The following is an 18,623-nucleotide window of genomic DNA, read 5'->3' on the forward strand; positions in this document are numbered from 1 at the left end:
ATATTATGTGCTATTCATTTTACCACAGATCTACCTCATTCTTTTTAACTCCAGTGTAATATTCCATAATGTGGATATATCATAGCTTATTTAACTATTAATAGAAATTTAAATATTTTTAAATTTTTAAATATTACAAAAAGTTCTATTAATTAACATTTTTATGTATGTCTCTTTGTGCTTTGAGTATCTCTGTATAACCAAGTTCAGAAGTATAATTTATAGGTCAAAGGATATGTATTTTTTCATTTTGATGGAGTCTGCCAATTTGCCCTCCAAAAAATCTGCATCAATTGGTTCCACCAACAAACAGTAATTCCTTACCTCCTTGCCAACCCTAGATAGAATTTTATTATTTTTAGTCATTCTTTTGGGGGAAGCTGTCAGTTATTATTATTTTAAATTTCCATGTCTCTGTTTTTTTATAAGATTAAACATAATGACATGTATTTATTGGACGTATGTACTTCTTCTGTGAACTGTGTATTGTTATCAGCGGAGTTGTGTTCCCTCGCCCCCCACCCCCTGCTTCTGCAGTTTCACATGCTGAAATCCAAACCGCTAGCATCTCAGATGTGACTATATTTGGAGACAGGGCCTTCAAAGCAATAAGGTAAGATGAGGTCATGTGGTGGTTCCTTATAGGAAGAGATTAGGACACAGACTTGTGTGTGCTCAGAAGGATCATGTGAGGACACATAGAGAAGGCAGCCATCTGCAAGCAAAAGGAAGAGGTTTCAGAAGAAATCAAACTTGGCAACATCTTGATCTTGGCCTTCTAGCCTCTTGAACTGCAAGAAAATAAATTTCTGCTGTTTAAGCCACCCAATATGTGATAGCTTCTTATGGCAGAGCTAGCAATATACACATATTCGTGTGAATATGAATACATGTGAATATACACATATTCCTATATCTTGCCCATTATTCTCTTGAACAATATAGCTTTATTATTGCTTTATAAGAGTTCATTATATATTTATTTTATTATGTATATAAATATATACATACACACATATATATAAAATAGCCTTTTGTCTAGGGTGACCACATAATGTATCACTCAAGCCAAGAAGACACCTGGAGAATGACAAATGGTAAAGCAGATGGGACACCACAACAGCAGGTGTAAACAGAGCCAAAGTCTTTCATTGTAAAAGCCATCCTGAGAAAACTAGAGTGTTTGGCCACCATACTACGATCTGTTATATTTGCTGCCAATTTTTTCTTCAAGTATATACATTAGTTTTAAATTTTTAATAGGCTTTATTTTTAGAGCAGTTTTAGGTTTGCAGAAAATTTGAGCAGAAAGTCTCCCTATTTATTAACATATTGCATTAGTATGGTAATTTGTGACACTTTATGAACCAATATCAATACATTTAATAACTAAAATGAATAGTTTACATTAGGCTCTCTGTGTCGCATAGTTCTGTGGGTTTTGACAAATACATAAGTCATGTATCCAACATTACAGTGTCATACAGAAGAGTTTCACTGCCCTAAAAATGCTCTGCACTCCATCTATTAATTCTTCCCTTCCTCCCTCAGAACTTCTGACAATCACTGATTTTTTCTACTGTCTCTATAATTTTGCCTTTTTCAGAATATCATACAGTTGGAATCGTATGGTATGTAGCTTCTTTTAGTTAACGATACGCATTTAAGATTCTTCCATGTCCTTTCCTGACTTGATAGCTTCTTTCTTTTTATTACTGGATAATATTCTATTGTAAGGATGTACCATAGTTTGTTTATCCACTCACTTATTGAAAGATATTAATATCAGGGTTTGTTTCCAGTTATTGAGTAATGAACAAAGCTGCTATAGATTTATCTTCAGGTTTTTGCAGTTTTGAACTCATTTGGGTAAATACCTAGGATTGGGATGGATGAACTGTACAATAGCCTATGTTTAGCTTTGCAAGAGACCGCCAAACTGTCTTCCAAAATGACTGTACCACCTTGCACTCGCACCAGCCATGAATGAGAGTTCCCATGTCTCCACATTCTTGCTAGCATTTGATGTTGTCAGTGTTTTGGATTTTAGTTTTAGAAAAAGTCTGAAGCTTTTTCTACCCAACCTTCTTTCCTTCTTCCTTTCCTTTCACAAATGTCACATCTAAATTATACTCTGAAGGTTTTCCCTACATTCCTGATCCTTTTCCTCTTTATCTTTTACATGCATTGTCCCAACAAATTCCCTGACCTTCTAACTCCATCTTGATGTCTACTTCCTAAAAGATCTAAGTAGATACAACTCACATGAAACTTTGAGACACCTAGAGAAAAAGGCAGCACAGCCTCCGTTTTACTAGCACAGATCCTGGCAGAGATGGTGTAGTTTTAGAACAACATCCATGGCAAAAACTTACTACTATCTGACAGCTTCCAGACTGCAGCAATCCCATCTCTTCAGTGGCTCACTTCTGCACTGTGACTTTGGAAGTTATTCTGGTAAGCTCATCCTAAAGTCTTTTCCTCCAACACTCCTTACAATTCTGGCAGCTATACATAGCTTCCATAAATATCTTTCTGATTTAAAATAGTAAAATGAATTCTCTTTTCAGAAAGTAAAATCAAAACCCAATATACTATCTAATTTAATTTCTTCCAAAGTGGATGATCTATCGTCTCAAAACCATTCTTGAATACCCAGTCTTTTCCTAATGATTTAAAATGCTCTTTTCTCATACACTAGATTTCCATGCATCTATTTCTTTACTATCTTCCATTGTTTGGATTATCTGTTCATATATCAGTATCACTATGAACTGACCACTTTATCAACGTCAGTCACTCAGTCGTGTCCGACTCTTTGTAACCCCATGGACTGTAGCCCACCAGGCTCCTCTGTCTGTGGAATTTCCCAGGCAAGAATACTGGAGTCAGTTGCCATTTCCTTCTCCAGGGGATCTTCCTGACCCAGGGATCAAATCTGGGTCTCATTTTATAATAAATGTTTATATGTGGAAGAGCTTTTTCCTTCTTGTTCTTACTGTGTCAAAATTCACCAGGCTATTCTTATTCATTTTTTCTTCTAGATGACTTTTAGAATTTGCTTGTAAAATTCCATTTTTAAAACCTTATTAAGTTTTTATTGGGATTTCCCTGAATTTATAGATTAATTTGGGAAGAATTTATGTCTCTACAATATTGGATCTTCACCAGGATTCATTTGTAATGGGGACTAGCTAAATGGCTTGGGAGTGGGCCTAAAACTTGAAGGCTCAGGCTGTACCAGATAATTAACTGAGTAGCTCATATGTATCTTAGAGCAAGAGAGGTTTTTCAGAATGGTGGGAAAGCAAGACAGGCCACCTGGAGTTAAGGAGTGGTTTGACGATGATATATTGAAGGATAAATAACCACCTCATATGTAAAGGCAAGTACTTTAGGCCATATACTTGGCTGAGGGAGGGACTCTGGAGACATTAAACTCTTCCATGTGCTGATATAACTAAAAAGGCCCCAGATCCTGGATGGCATCAAGATGGGACCAAAGGGGAAACAACACTGAGGATTCCAGAGAACTTGGGGCCAGGGAACAATGGAGGAAAGATCCTGTTTCTGGTCTCTTGGAGACCAGGATAATGGATGGTTCTTCTGTATCAGGCAGATAACATGAAAGAACAAGGTGGGCCTGGTAAGGGAAGACAGTCTTCTTGGAAAGTCAGGAAAAGAACAGCCTTGGAAGAGACTGGATATGGGCTGGATCAAGGTTTACAGAGTTGAGACATCCCTGTGCCAGAGTCATCTACAGTGTGACCACAGATGAGTCCTGTGTCCAACTGGCAAGATTCCCATCATCGGTTCTTCACTTGCGAGTAGAAATTTCCATTCTTCTTGATTTCAATGGCTTGCATGTGTATTATTATTACAGAGTTACTGAAAGCAGAGAAAGAGGGTTCATGGGGGTTATATCTCCTTCTAAGAACCAGAGCTTCAAGCCCTGGCTGATGGGAGAGGAAGTGTCAGAGAAGGCAAAGTGCTAATCTGACACCTGCTCAGAGCTCTTCTACTGGAATGTTCTCCAGAGGTCTTCCAGACTGACCCACAGCAATTTGGGTTCCTGCAGCTGCTGCTGATCTCCAGAATGGACCTTTCTTCTACCTTTTTATTAAAAAAAAAAAGACCACATCTGGATAATCCTTCAGAGTTTATATTCATTATCTCATATGGCCTCCTAAAGACACTATAATTTAGATATAGTTATAACTACTGATCGGCAAACTCAGCCTTAGAGAGATTATTTGACTCACCAAAGGGCACAAAGCTACTAAGTGACAGAGCCATTTACCTATTCAGCAAATGTTTCCTGAGGCCCTACTGTATGTTCAACATTCTGGAGACCCAGAGCTGAAAAAAACCTGTCCAAGTTATCAGGGAGGTCCCAGCCTAGTGGGCAGACAGGCTTGTGAACAGGCAAATTTCCCTGATGCTGGGAAAGATTGAGGGTAAGAGTAGAAGGGGGCGACAGAGGATGAGATGGTTGGGTGGCATCACTGACTCAATGGCTATGAGTTTGAGCAAACTCCAGGAGATAGTGAAGGACAGGGAGGTCTGGCGTGCTGCAGTCCATGGGGTTGCAAAGAGTCTGGCACTACTTAGCGACTGAACAACAATTGCCTCACTGGTGGTCATGACCATTACAGAGGTTATACAGAAGGAAGCTCCCAAGAAGTCCTGGGAGAGTCTTCACAGACATAGAGGCAGCATTTGAGCTGAGACTTGAAGAATGACTAAGACTTTTCCAGGGAGAACGGTGGAGAGGTTGTGTTTCAGGAAGGAACAGCAGGGGCAGAGACATCCAGCATGAGAGGACGAGGAAGGCTCGGGGAAAGTGCAGGTTGTTGTGGATCACAGAGTCACACGGCAGCAAGGGGCGGTGGAGTGGGTCTAGAGACAGGGACTGACTCAGTTTCAAGGGTATTCATTCCATGGCTAACGTGTGCACCAGACACTACCCTAGCAAAGCACATACTAACCCACAGCATCAACCCCTTGTCTAGGCTGCGACCCCTCCCAGCAGAGTTCACACGCTGAGCCCCCGTGGGATCAGGCTGAGGCTACCCTTGTGGGACTTGGTCTGTGTCCTCCCTTCCCTGCCCCTACGCACTCTGAGAACCCACTTTTGACAAATCCTCTTCTCGGGGATTGCACCTAGGGAGCCACCCCAAACACCTGCTTTATTATTTTCAATCACTTATAAGAAACTGACACCATGCTATGTACTTGTTCACAGTCCCTCCACTTCCACTAGAATATAGGCTCCACGAGGGCAGGGACCTGACCTATCTGATTCCCTGTGGTTTCTCATGCCTGGAAGGGTGCCTGGTACATAGTAGGCACCCAGAATATCCCTTGCTGAATAAATGATCTCAGTGAATTCTCACAATTACCCTGTGAGGTAAAAATTATCCCCCTGTTTTACAAATGAGGAGACTTGCCTAAGTAACACAGTTCACAGCATAGCCACGGATGCCGAACTCTGCCTGTGCGACTCCAGACCGAAACTTACACTGTAAACCCAAGCTCATGTTTACAGTCTCCAGGACATTCCAGGCTATTTCCCACCTCCTCAGTGCTACTGAAGCTGCTTCTTTTGCAAAGAAATGTCCTTTCTCACCCCCAACACCCCTCCTCCACAAACACAACTGATCTACACAGTGCCCTTGAGCCCCTTTGGCCCCTGGACAGCTTCCATCAGGTGGCTCTTTCTCATGTTTGTTTCTGCTTTTTCTTCTGTGAAGTTCTTTAGGGTAAGACCTTGCCACATTCATCTCTGCTTCCCTAGCACCAAGTGGGGCCCTGGCAGAAGGCTAGCAATCTGTGAATATTTGTTAAATGAAACGAAGGTAAGGGAGGGAGGGAAGGAGGAAGGTAGAGTGAGGGAGGAAGGGAGAGATGGAAGGAGGAAGGGAGGATATGACCAGGGCAATGGGGATCACAGAACCAGGTCCAGCCCTGGTCCATTAATGCTAGCACTGTGCTACACACAAGAGGCCAAAGGTCTGCCTCTGGGAATCTCTGGTTCTTAAATGTTTGCTGATTGACAAAATGTCACTGACAGTCCTTCAGCATGCACAGGACGGTTTCACATAACCTGATGTTAGAGGCAGAACAAATCACATTATTTGTACATGACCTCTCCCCAGAATGGACACGGGGTTGTCTCCCTAATAGCCATCCCATCCCCTTCATACTGGGCATGAGCCATGCTGTCTGGCTAGGACAATTCCACCCCAGCTCAGGGGTCTGCAGGCAGTTGGGTCCAGTGGAGAGAGATGTAGATGAGGAATCCAGAGATCTGGGAGCCCAGTTCCATCTGGGCTAAAATTGGCAAAGTGACCCTGGGGAGGTCCTTCCTCTCTCCAGGCCTCTGTTTCCTTGTCTGTGACATGAGGGACCTGAACTGTCCACAGATGGTCTCCAACTTTCCTTCTGGCTCTAGAATCCCTGTATTTCTAAGACTCTAAGTTGCCCAATGCAGTAAGGCAGCCAAGGGTAGTGGCCAGGGCCCAGGATGAGGAGCGTAGATATCTGGGTTCAGAACCAGGCTCACCTCTTACCATCTCTATGCTCAGTCCCTAAAGGCCTCAGTGTCTTCATGGATATGATGGAAGAAAATTCCTCTTGCCCAAATTACTCTCCTGAGTGAATAAAGGGATCAAACATTATAAGGATGAAGAAACAGGAAAACTTACTGTTGCTGATCATTTGTATTGGCTCCAATCCAGACATGGTGGTAAGAACTTGACAGACTTTAACTGATTCACTCTTCAGTCCTATAGGGTAAGAATTGTCCCCAGGGATAATCTGGGACATGCTAACCACCAGCCATCTGGGGAGCAAAGCCCTGACTTGCAGGTTTGCTCATTTCTTTGGTGTAAATTGGGCTTCCCTGATGGCTCAGATGGTAAAGAAGATGCCAGTAATGCAGGAGACATGGGTTTGATCCCTGTGTCAGAAAGATACCCTGGAGAAGGGAATGGCTACCCACTCCAGTATTCTTGCCTGGACAGAGGAGCCTGGTGGGCTACAGTCCATGGGATTGCAAGGAGTTGGACACGACTGAGCAACTGACTTTTTGGTGTAAATACTCTGCTGTGGCCCATTTCAAGCTAACCAACTTCATATGACTGAATGAGAAATTGAAAAATACACACAGTTGGCTTTTGAGAGGGAGAGTGAGCCAGCTCCAGTGCATCTCTGATTACTTCTGCTTTATTTATGAGAAAACTGAGCTTTGGCAACACGGCCTGTTCACATAGTCAGTACTAGTGGGGGCAGGATTGGAACCTAGACCTGATTGTTAAACACTCAGGTCCCTTCCCCCGCGCAACACCAGCACTCTGTGGGCTGGGGGGCGCCGTCTGTGCTCATGGGGAGACTGGACCTAGAAGATGTCGGTTTGGAAACTGGCTCGACCACTTTGTATCTGTGAGACCTGGCAACCCTCAGCTTCTTTTAATCTAAGGCCTCAGTTCCTCATCTGTTAAATGAAAGCAAACCCACAGCGCACAAGTTTTCTTGGTGGCTCAAGTCAACACTGTTATGCTTTGTGACAAATAACTCAGTCTCAAAGCAAAAGTGACCAGCCCCTCCGCAAGGGGGCCGATGGGGAGTTGCTGCTGGTCCAGGGGGCCTACCTGCTCTGAGGACACTGCTTCCCGAAGACTTTGGAGCTCTCATCCTTTTTTTGTAGCCTGAGGGTCTATAGCCAAAGGCAGGTGGAATCACCCTCCACCCTAGGCGGGTGCCCACTTAACTTCTAACAGGCTCTGCTCCTTCAACCTCCTAACTCCTAACATTCCAGCGCCAGCCCCTCCTTTCTGCCCCTCCTGGGAGCTCAAGCCGGGCAGAAACCAGAACCCTGTTCGGAGCTGCTGGAATCCCACGCCTCATAAATCAGGATGCACCGAGCTGTGGGACCAAAGGAGTGCTCTGGAAAAGTGAGTGAATCCTCTGGTGATCATTTCCAAACACCATCCCACGCCCCACTGAGGACTGACCCCTCCCCAGGGTTAAGCTGCCTTCCAAACCACCCTCACTATGGATATTTGGGCTCACACCTCCCTCTCTTAATATCCAAGCAGCGCAGGATGGAAAGAGCCCTGAGGCAGGGTTCAGACTCCTGGATACCATGCCCTGCTCTGTGGCATGACTCAGAAGGGAAGTCAGCTGAGCTCTCAGAACCTGCCCTCACCTGGCCTGGCTGACCTGGAAAGAGGGAGCAGAAGATCTGTGATCACCTTTGTAAAAGGCAGACGTTGTCTCTCTGTGCAGACCCAGTCTGTGCCCAAATCATGTGCATTTACACACACACACATATATACACACACGTACACACAGATACATGTGCACACACTCCCAACTATCCCCATCGTGGAGCATCCTTGGACTTCAGAGATGCACATTGTGATATTGACTCTGGTCTCCCAAGAGGCAAGAAAGAGATTTCCAGATGACCCAAATCCCTGTGTGCATACCTGCTAAGTCACTTCAGTCATGTCCGACTCTGCGACCCTATACACTGTAGCTCACTAGGCTCCTCTGTCCATGGGATTCTCCAGGCAAGAATACTGGAGTGGGTTGCCATGCCCTTCTCTAGGAGATCTTCCCAATCCAGAGATCAAACCCAGGTCTCCTGCATCTTCTGCATTGCAGGTGGATTCTTTACCCACTCAGACACCTGGGAAGCCCAATCCAAATCCCTCAGTCAGTTCAGTCGCTCAGTCATGTCCAACTCTTTGCGACCCCATGGACTGCAGCACGCCAGGCTTCCCTGTCCATCACCAACTCCCAGAGTTTACTCAAACTCATGTCCATTGAGACGGTGATGCCATCCAACCATCTCATCCTCTGTCGTCCCCTTCTCCTCCTGCCTTCAATCTTTCCCAGCATCAGGGTCTTTTCCAATGAATCAGTTCTTTGCATCAGGTGGGCAAAGTATTGGAACTTCAGCTTCAGCATCAGTCCTTCCAATGAATATTCAGGACTGATTTCCTTTAGGATGGATTGGTTGGATCTCCTTGCAGTCCAAGAGACACTAAAGAGTCCTCTCCAACACCACAGTTGAAAAGCATCAATTCTTCAGCGCTCAGCTTTCTTTATAGTCCAACTCTCACATCCGTACATGACTACTGGAAAAACCATAGCTTTGACTAGATGGACCTTTGCTGGCAAAGTAATGTCTCTGCTTTTTAATATGCTGTCCAGGTTGGTCATAGCTTTTCTTCCAAGGAGCAAGCAAGGATTTTCTTCCAAATCCCTGCGAGCCCCTATAAAGAATCAGAAGGAAAAAACACAAGCTGGAAACTGTGAGGAAACAAAACACAGGAGAAAGGATTTCCTGAGTGGAAGGGGTTTTGAAACTGACCTGGGGTTGGGGGGGCGGGCGGCGTGTGCAGACAACTTCTCTGGAGTGAGTCTCTGGCAGCACCCGCAGCTGGGACCTCAGGGAAGGGAGGTGTGACCCGGGGCTGAGGGGCTGACTTGGGATCTGAGAAAGAGACTACTCCTTCTGAGTGACCAGGGGGCTCAGAGAAAGAACTCTGGCCTTAGACAGAAGGATGGAGGGAAGGAAGGGAGGGGTGGGCCAGGACGAGGACCGGAAACCCTCTCCAGTGAGCTAGTACAATCAGCCAGGCAGAGGGAGCTGTCGTCTGGGCCAGGGTTGTCCTTGCCCCGGCTTGTCTGCAGTGTCATTCCAGCACTTTCCTTTAAGTAAGTGCCTAAGGGATGGCCTGGGCCGAGACAGGTTGGGCATGGGCAAAGTTCAGAAGCAGTGGTGTCTTTGGGTGGAAATTTGTCACATTTTCTTGGCACCCAGGGGAGAGGTAAAAGGCACTGAGTGGGATTCTCTCTGTGGGAATCTGAGTTAAGAAGGGGTAATTCAAGGGGATGGGATGGGGGGGGGGTCCAGTAGGCCAAGTAGCACTGATCAAGGGACCTCCCAGTGGCATGACCCTACTGAATTGACCATTATGCCAGACCAGGACTTGTCAGGCTTTTAGAACTGATCCAAACCATGGGCCCAACTTGCCAATCAAACTCCCAAGAGTCAGGACCTGCAGGTCAGCCTTGGCCAAGGTGTTCAGTGTGGCCTGGACCCCTAGACATGTGAGGCTGGGTGTGTGGGATGTGTGTGAGGTTGAGGGCCGCTCCATCCTGGCCATTGTGCTGCCCAGAGACCTTCCCAGGCCACACTAGAGCATGAGGCCTTGTCCCTGGAGTGTCTCCAGATTCAGGCACTCTCTCCCAAATGGTGCTGGACCAACACTGTCCCCATGGCTCAGGGCTCCTCTTAGCCTCTCCTGGGTCTACCACCCCCACCCCTCTGCCCCCAGTTTGTGAGTGGGGTGGGTCCATTTCATGACACTCCCCCAAGCCTGTCTCCCAGGGATCACCCTTAAGCCTCAGTGGGCACTCAGAGTGCTGGCAAAGTGAGAGGTCCCATAGCCCCAGACCACGGCTTGGCCAACTTCCTTGGACGGTGATCTTAAGGATGGAGGCAGCTTCCAAGAGCTGCCCCTGAGTCCTGCCCTTGAAAGGGGACTTGGCCTCTCCCAAGGCAGATGTGGGATCTCTGAGAGAAGGTAGGCCTCTGCCAGGGCTGATGGAGACCCTGCAGACCGCCCTGTCCAGCCCCACACATGCAGACAAGGGCTCTGAGGCTTAGGCTGGGTCGCAGAGACAGGCTTACGGCAGACTGTGGCCAAACCCAGCCCTCCCGCTGCTCGTTCTGTCTACTACAGTTCCCATGACCGCTCCCCAGCCCCTGCTCAGATATGAAGACACGGGAAGCTCTCCTGGGCCTGGATGAGGACCCCCGCCCCTCCCCACTCCCCAGGATGAGCATTGGTGGGGGGCAGGGTGAACTCCGACCAGGGCAGGAAAACTGCTGTCTAAACATGCCGCTGTGGGGCCTGTGTGTCTGGCTCGCTGGCTGTCACCCGGGCCAGGTGGGCCTCTGACACACAGCAGGAATTTTCCATTCGCGCATCCTCTGGCTGGTTGGGATCCAAGGCATTTTCAAGCCTTTGTTTTTTCATTCCCGTTGTCTCCCCTGCCCCACGAAGATGCACCCTGGGGTCCAGAACCTGAGGCCCTAAACCCTCAGGAAGGCTTCAGTGAGACTCACCCAGGAGCCACCTGTTAGGGCCTAGAATCCAGAATGATCAATGCAGGAGCAGATAAAGTGCTTTTTAAAAATCTACATGGATGATGGAAATTAAAGCTCTGAAAGAAGGGTGACCTGGCCAAGATCATTCCACCATTAAGCCGTAACCAAGATCGAACACAGATTTGTCTAACCCTGACACTCTTATACTTCCAAAGCCCCAGGTTTCCAAGTTTAAGAGCCAAGGTCAGTGAGAGACAATCTAAGCCCTGTGAATGAGCTCCAAATGTGAAGTTGCACACAGGAGCGGAGCCATCCACATGCAGACACTGCCGGATCACAGAAGTCTCCAGAATGGACACCTGAGTTGCCAAGGACACATGCTTCCCTCACTCCTTTTCCAGCCTGGCAGCAGCAGCTCCAAATTCTCTTCCCCAAAGGTAAGGCCAGTGAGTGGTGGCCTCTCTCTGCGAGGGCCTGTGACGCCCATCCTGCAGCATGGTGGTGGGGTCTTTCTTGGGTTGGGGCAGACTTGGCCGTGTGTCCAGGGCATTCCTTGGGCCTTGACCTAGTGGACATGTGGGGATACAGCGGACGTACAGGGAGGCTGGGCCAGCATGTTTGAGACCAGCTGTGTTTGAGCCTGAATCTGGAGAGACCTTGTCGAACAGTGCAGGGGCTCCAGGGGGCCACCACAGGTGGAGGTGTGTCCCTAGGGCAGTGTGCCTGGGGGTCAGAGCAATGTTGTGCCTGCAGGGCAGGTTCACAGCCAAGAGGAAAAGACTGACTCTATCGTGAATGGCATTCTGCAGGCTCCTCGTTGGACCCTGGGATGTGTCCGAGAGTCACAACTAACTCCCCAGAGAGTGGGTCCTCACAAAGCTGGACCTCAAGGTGCCCCAGCCTTGTTCAGGGAGGTTGACAGACAGGGAGACCAGGCGTGGCCACAAGCAATCCTCCAACCTCCATGAAACACATAGAACAAGGCCCCCAGTTGTCAACTCAGCATTTTGCAAAGAAGTTCTCTGAGACAGAATCAAAGGAAGTTAGAGAAAAGAAAGTTTCCATAGTCAAATAAGTTTGGGAAATCAGGTTAAATCAACCCTGCTTCTTCAAACATATTACAAGTTTCCTGCACATCTCCTAGAGCAGTTGTTCTCAGCCGGGGGCAAATTCATCCCCCAGGGGACCTGTGACAATGTGTTTAGACGCTTTTAGCTGTCACCACTGGAGGGATACTACTGGCATCTAATGGGTAGAGGCCTGGATACTGCTGAACATCCTGCCATGCCCAGGAAAGCCCACCACAAGGAGGTGCCCGGTCCACATGTCAACGGTACTAAAACTGGCAGACCCTGCAGGGCACGGCACACTCCCGAGGGAGGTGGCCAGGGCCCACAGTGTAGAGAACAGTGGTCATTTTGGACCAATCAGCACCTGCCCTCCCTCCCTCTGTTCGAGGATTCCCCTGTGTGCTCAAGCAGAGGCTGCCTCCCAGTACAGAAGCAGAAAGTGAAATATGGGACTCACAGCATTCCAGCCTCTCAAGCTATGGCGCAGGCACGTGACCTCACTCCATCCTTAGACCATGATGCCAGGAAGCAGGGACTGTGCAGGTGCCACTCTGATGGGGGTGATGGCAGCAGTGGTGGCAGCAGTTACAATCTGTTCCCAGAGGCTACAGCGGTGGCAGTTCTAGAAGCAGCTTCCGGTGTTGGTGGAGCTGGTAGCCAAGCTGAAGTGTAAAGCACAAGTTCGGCATCAGCAACCGTAGGGTCTTCCTGGGGCCAGTGCTACAATATGACTTTGGGCATTGTTCCTGGCTGCTCTGCCTCCAGCCTTGGTTTTCTGACCCCACAGGAGATTCTGTGAGCTACCCAAGAGTCTTAGAATAAATCCTATTTAAGCTTAAATTAGCAGAGTTGGCATCTGAAGCTTGCAAACAAGAACCAACTCTGAATGATGCTCAGAATTTCCCAAATGTGTTGGAGCACAGGATTTTTCTTTTGCAAAACATCTCAAGACACCATTGTTCTATGAGCATCCTTTGAGGAACACTGGCCAAAAGGACTGTCTAATAGGGATTCACATAACCTCTGCTCCAGCCAGAACCAGACCACTTCAGTGGCCCACCCCTACCCAAGGCCCTTGAGTACACTCAGCACCTCTCTCCCGGTCCTCGCTGAGTCAGGGCTAGCCCACGTCTACCCTCCTCCCCCGTGACAGCAAGAGTTGAGAATAACCACAGCTGGCTGCAGCCTCAAGAATCAGAACATAACCAAGGTTTGGAAATGATTGGGCTTGCCGGAAGGTGGAAGGAACTGAAATGTGGATACGAAAACTGTTGCTTGGTTAGGCTGTTGGTGTAGGCAGGTCGGAAGTATATTTAAAAAGAAATTGAGGTTTTGAGAATCTGTGGCATCAGTAGGGAAAAGAGAAAACCTTTAGGGGAGGTCAGAGTGAGAGAAGAGAAGAGTGAAACTATTTTAGGAAATGTTCTGCCTGGACCTCATGGAAGGTTCTGAGCCGAATTTCAAGAGAGTGATTTTAGACTCAGTTAGACTCATTCATTTACTGTGGAGCCCAGAAACTGAGCAGGTGCTGGGGAGACAATGTTGAACCAAACGGACACATTGACCTGTCCCTACCCTCCTGGCATTTATGGTCCAGTGAGGAAGGTAGACATCTGATGCTTTAGGTACAACTGGTCTTTTCATTATCATGATGTTTTGTCATTGGAAGGAAAGGGGAACAGAGGACCATAGCAGAAGGGATGTAACCTCCCTGGGGTCAAGGAGGACTTCATGGAGACAGGACCATCAGAGGAGCAGGTATGTGCACCAGGTGGACACATGGGTCAACCTGGGCGGAGATAGAATTCACATGGAGTCAAGGAGGAAGGAGCATGACAGGATGGGATATGAAAGAGGCTCCGAAAGCTCAGAGTGGCAGAACTGCCAGGCAAGCCTGGAGAAGCTGGGAGTGCGGATCCACAAGAGCCCCCTGCAGGCCATGCCAAGGAGCCAGGTCTTCATCATAAAAGCAATGGGAACCATTCACTAGTTCATCTGGAGCCACGTGACACATACCGAGGGGAACCTGAAATTAGAAAAAAAAATTGTGGCTTCTCCAGCGGATGAGGCTGATGAAAGGAACCAAGCCTCAGATGGGTGTGAGCACCCAGGTAAACTAAAAAGAGGAAGCGGAAGGGGAAAGAACCGACTTGGAGAAGCACCAACCATGTGCTCAGATCACGTGCTGGGTGTTTTACAGGTGACTTTGCATTTATAGCAGAGCTGAAGTAACCATAAAAGCTGCTCTGGCCCCACACAGAACCAAAATGCATGCTTCCCCTCCTCTGCCCTGCCTGTGCTTGCTGTTCAGACCTGAAGGCTATCAGAGAAATCCTGGGAGAAACATGCAGGGCCCTTGAGAAGCCGAGGGCAGGGTTCAGGGGTGGAGGGGGCAACCTACACTGCCAGGCAGAGACAGAGAGTGAGCTGGTAAGGAATCTGAGAAACCTGGCTGGTCCAAGCATCCCTTTTACAGATGAGAATCTGTGGTTCAGTAGCAGAGCTGGGAATAAAGCCCAGTATCTGTGACTCCTTGTCCAGGGCTCTCTGCTATTCCAGGTGTGTGTGTGCATGTGTGCATGTGCACACACAGACACCTGGGTGTGCACAGGGCTGAGATGAGGTCATCTGTCTCTCCATCCATCCGTAATCCAGGCTGGCCATGATGCCGGCATGAATCAACATGTTTACAGAAATGAAAAAACCGCTTAGGAGAGAAATTAATCTCTATATGGAGGGGGGTGTCCAATTTCAAAAGGTTAATATCTTGATTTTTTTTAATCCCCTTTCTGTTTTCTCAAAGAGGATTTGGTGTTCTCAGACCCAGCTGGGAGCTTAAGAAAACAGAACAGTGTTTCTCTGCCTGTTGCCTTTCTCTGCAGCTCTCGCCAGACCTGAGGACAAGAAAGCTTGGAGCCTGACCTTGGCTCAGGTCAGCCCTGTGCCATGCTTCCCTCTCTGTACAGGGGTGTCAGGCTTCCCTTTCTGCAGCCCTCTCCCAATCTTTTGGAGATTGGTCCAGCCTGGGAGTGAAAGGGCTCAGACACAGGAGATAAGAAGTGGGACTTACCGTTGAAGGAGTTCAGGGGAACTGACCTGGCAGCTGAGGATAATCACAGGCCCTGGGGAGAATTTACAGGTGTGTGCAGAGAGAGAAGGGAGGTGTACAGATAGTACTGTGTTGTGGGGAGCCACCCAGGAGTCCATTTCCCCCACTTACCATCTAGGTGAATCATGGAGCTATCCTGCCTCCTTGAAAAAATGGAGATGACAATGGGACCACACATACATTGGATATGCTCTTCAAACTGAGTTTTGGGGCAAACAAGAAAGCATATTTCTGGGTTCATCACTGGTGGGTGGACAGAGGCCTTGGTATGGCCATTCGTATGGCCCAATGAAGTCCCTGGAGGTCAGTCACCTCTTGGAATCCCAGTCCATCAGACCCTGAAGTTCCCTGGCCCCAGACTTGCAGGAGAGAACACCCTTCTGTGGAAGACTGGGCCCCACAGGGTAGCAGGTGAGCTGGAGCCCCACCCAAGGCTAATTAGGTTCTCAACTTGATTAGAGTGAAAAAGTAGAAACCCACTCAGGCATGCTGACCTCAGAAGCTACACTCTTGGACTTCCCTGGTGGCCCAGTGGTTAAGAATCTGCCTGGTACTGCAGAGACACTTGTTCGATCCCTGGTCTGGGAGGATCCCATATGATTTATGGCAACTGAACCCATGCACCACGACTGCTGAACCTGTGCTCTAGAACCCCTGCTCCGCAATAAGAGAAGCCACTGCAACAAGAAGCCCTCACAACTAGAGAGTAGCCCCACTGGCCGTAACTAGAGAAAGCCTGCATGCAGCAACAAAGACCCAGCGCAGGCAAAAATAAATAAAAATTACTTAACAACAACAACAACAACAAAAAGAACCTATGCTCTCTCCTCTTTCTCATAGCTGTCTCCTTAGATCCACTCCATTCAAAGAGGGTAGAGTTCTCTGGCCAGGAGGTTTGTCCTGACTCAATTCATCAAGCCTTTATTAATAGACTGGAGGGTTTGCTTGGCAAGGTTTTAGGGGAACAGAAAAGGTCCACAAAGCCTATGGGGTGACTCCCTCCTGGCCTTGGGCTGGGGCTCAGTCCCACCCCCAGGACTGTGTCAGGCCATCATCAGACACTCCTGGGCCTCTGGCAGCCGTTTTCTCGTTTGTCCTTTTGGATCCAGCAAGTTACAGCTCATTCCTTTGGCCACATTGTTCCTTAACGACATCACTTTTTCCATCTCCCTGACGGCTCGGTGCCCTTCCGCCTGAGCGCTGCCTCCTCGCTGATCTGTAGCTCCCTGACAAGCTGTGGTTTCCATGGATCACCGAACGATGCCATCTCTGTGTCACTTGACATCCGCACAGCACAGAGCCCAGGAACCTGCCTGTGACTGCCCATGGTGATCCCGTACCGGACCAACCCCCACCCAGGTGTTGGGATGGTCCCTTCCCCTTCAGATTGTTCCATGCGCTGGAGACATGGCTGTTCTCCCAGACACCTAGCTCAAAGCCTCAAAGGCATCCTTCAAACTGTGCATAGCTGTGGAGACCGCTCTGAGCTCCCGCCTGGGCTGGGGGCTGGGGCACCATTCTAAGGCTGGGCCATGGACAACTTGGCCTCCTCTTTCCTCTCCACCTGGTATTGGTCACCGAGTCCAACTTGTTCATGACTGTTTTTTTCTCCCAGCTCCTTGGCAAGCTGGTGCCACTTGGCCTCATCCACAGTTCTGCCCTGTTTCCTACTCAAAGTCAAGCATCTGTCCCACCGGGGACAAGCCCAGGTGCTGAGTCCTGGCCCCACCTACAGCCTTCCTCTCTGAGCTGCTCATTCATTCACTCAACCAGTATTTGTAAGCTCCAGCCATGGGCCAGTCACTGTGGAGATAGCACCTTTTGTTCTATTCCCCTGTTGCTGCCTAGCTCTTCCCTCAGTCGTTTTTCTGGTGAGGGAGTGTAGCAGAAGAGGGAAAGCACAGAATTTGGAGTCAAACTAATCTGGGTTGAATACTGAATCTGTTGTCTATTTACCGGTAAGAGCTTAGCCCATTTGCTTTGCTGTGAGCCTCAGTTTTCTCATCTGTAAAATGTGAATGCTGCCACTCCAAGGGCAACACTAAGTTTAATCATATCTATAGCTGGCACAACGTGCATTTCCGGCAGAAAGGGAAGAAAGAGCCTGGAACATCTGGAGGGACTATGAAGATTACAGAATGGCTGGTGCAAAGAGCCCTAAGCAGAGCAAGGGGGATGAGACCAGAGAGGCAGACTGGGAAGATCACACTAGACAGGAGCCCACACCGAGGGATGCAGGCTTGGCTCTGAGGGCTGTGATCTCTTCAGGGAATAGCCCTGCCCCAGCATGTGTCACATTCCTGCTCTGCCTCCATCCAGCCATGCAGATGCCTTAGGCTGCCACCCCAGGCTTCCCAACAGCCTCCCAGTCCAGCCCTCCTTCCCGCCATTCTCAGAATAATATGGGGAATAACATGGTTCTTCCTTGTAGCCTCCCTCCTGGCAAGTGACTAATGGGGGGGGGGGGGTGCTGATGAACAGGTCAGTCCAGGACAGCTTGGTGCCCCCACCTCCTATATCCCACCTCCCTCCTCTTTCCTGCCAGTCTGATCCAGGGAAACCAGCTGTCCTCAAGCCACGTCTGAATCAAAGCTGCTTCTCCTCCCCCCAACAAACACCCAAAGGCTATGCATAGCCCAGCAAGGCCACTGGTTGCCCATCAGTGCCAGGACTTCTTTTCGATGACAGACCAAGGCTTTTGTCTGATTACATGGGCGCCGGCCATCCGAGGTCACCAAGGCTAGGGAAAGCTGGAAGTCAGGTGGTCCCCACGGTCTGCTCCAGCAAGGCCATCCTGCTCTCAAGCTACAGTCATGAAAATCAAAACAGAGAGAAGGGCTGGATTAGAAAGGGAGACCTGGGTTCCAGCTGTTGTTAATAATAACATTCTTATCTTTTTTCTTTTTTTAAATTGAGATATAATTGACATATATGTATTACATCTAATGATTTGATGTATGTATATATTATTAAATGATTGCCACAGTAAGTTTAGTTGACATCCATCCACCACACATAGTTATAATTTTTTCCCTTGTTATGAGAACTTTAAAGATCTCCTCACTTAACAACTTCCAAATCTACATTAGAGGGTTGTTAACTATAGTCACCATGATGTACATTATACCCCCAGGACTCATGTTACAACTGGAAGTTTCTATCCTCTGACCACTTCACCCATTGCACCTACGTGCCACCCGCTGCCTTGGACAAGCACCAATCTGCTCTCTGTATTTATGAGTTCAGTTTTTGTAAGATTCTACATAAAAGTGAGGTCATATGGCATTTGCATTTCACTGTCTGGCTTATTGCACTT

General features: G+C 48.1%; 1 long non-coding RNA gene across 1 annotated transcript; it reads right to left on the bottom strand.

The window, feature by feature from the left end:
* Positions 1-6,580: 6,580 nt before the first annotated feature.
* On the bottom strand, positions 6,581-18,104 carry LOC122703000. The gene is made up of 3 exons (XR_006343391.1): positions 17,998-18,104; positions 12,656-12,860; positions 6,581-6,653 (listed from the first exon to the last, which is right to left on the bottom strand). It is a non-coding gene; the product is annotated as an uncharacterized LOC122703000 (long non-coding RNA).
* Positions 18,105-18,623: the final 519 nt, after the last annotated feature.

This window comes from Cervus elaphus, chromosome 11 (assembly GCF_910594005.1).
Source record: "Cervus elaphus chromosome 11, mCerEla1.1, whole genome shotgun sequence".
NCBI lineage: Eukaryota > Metazoa > Chordata > Mammalia > Artiodactyla > Cervidae > Cervus > Cervus elaphus.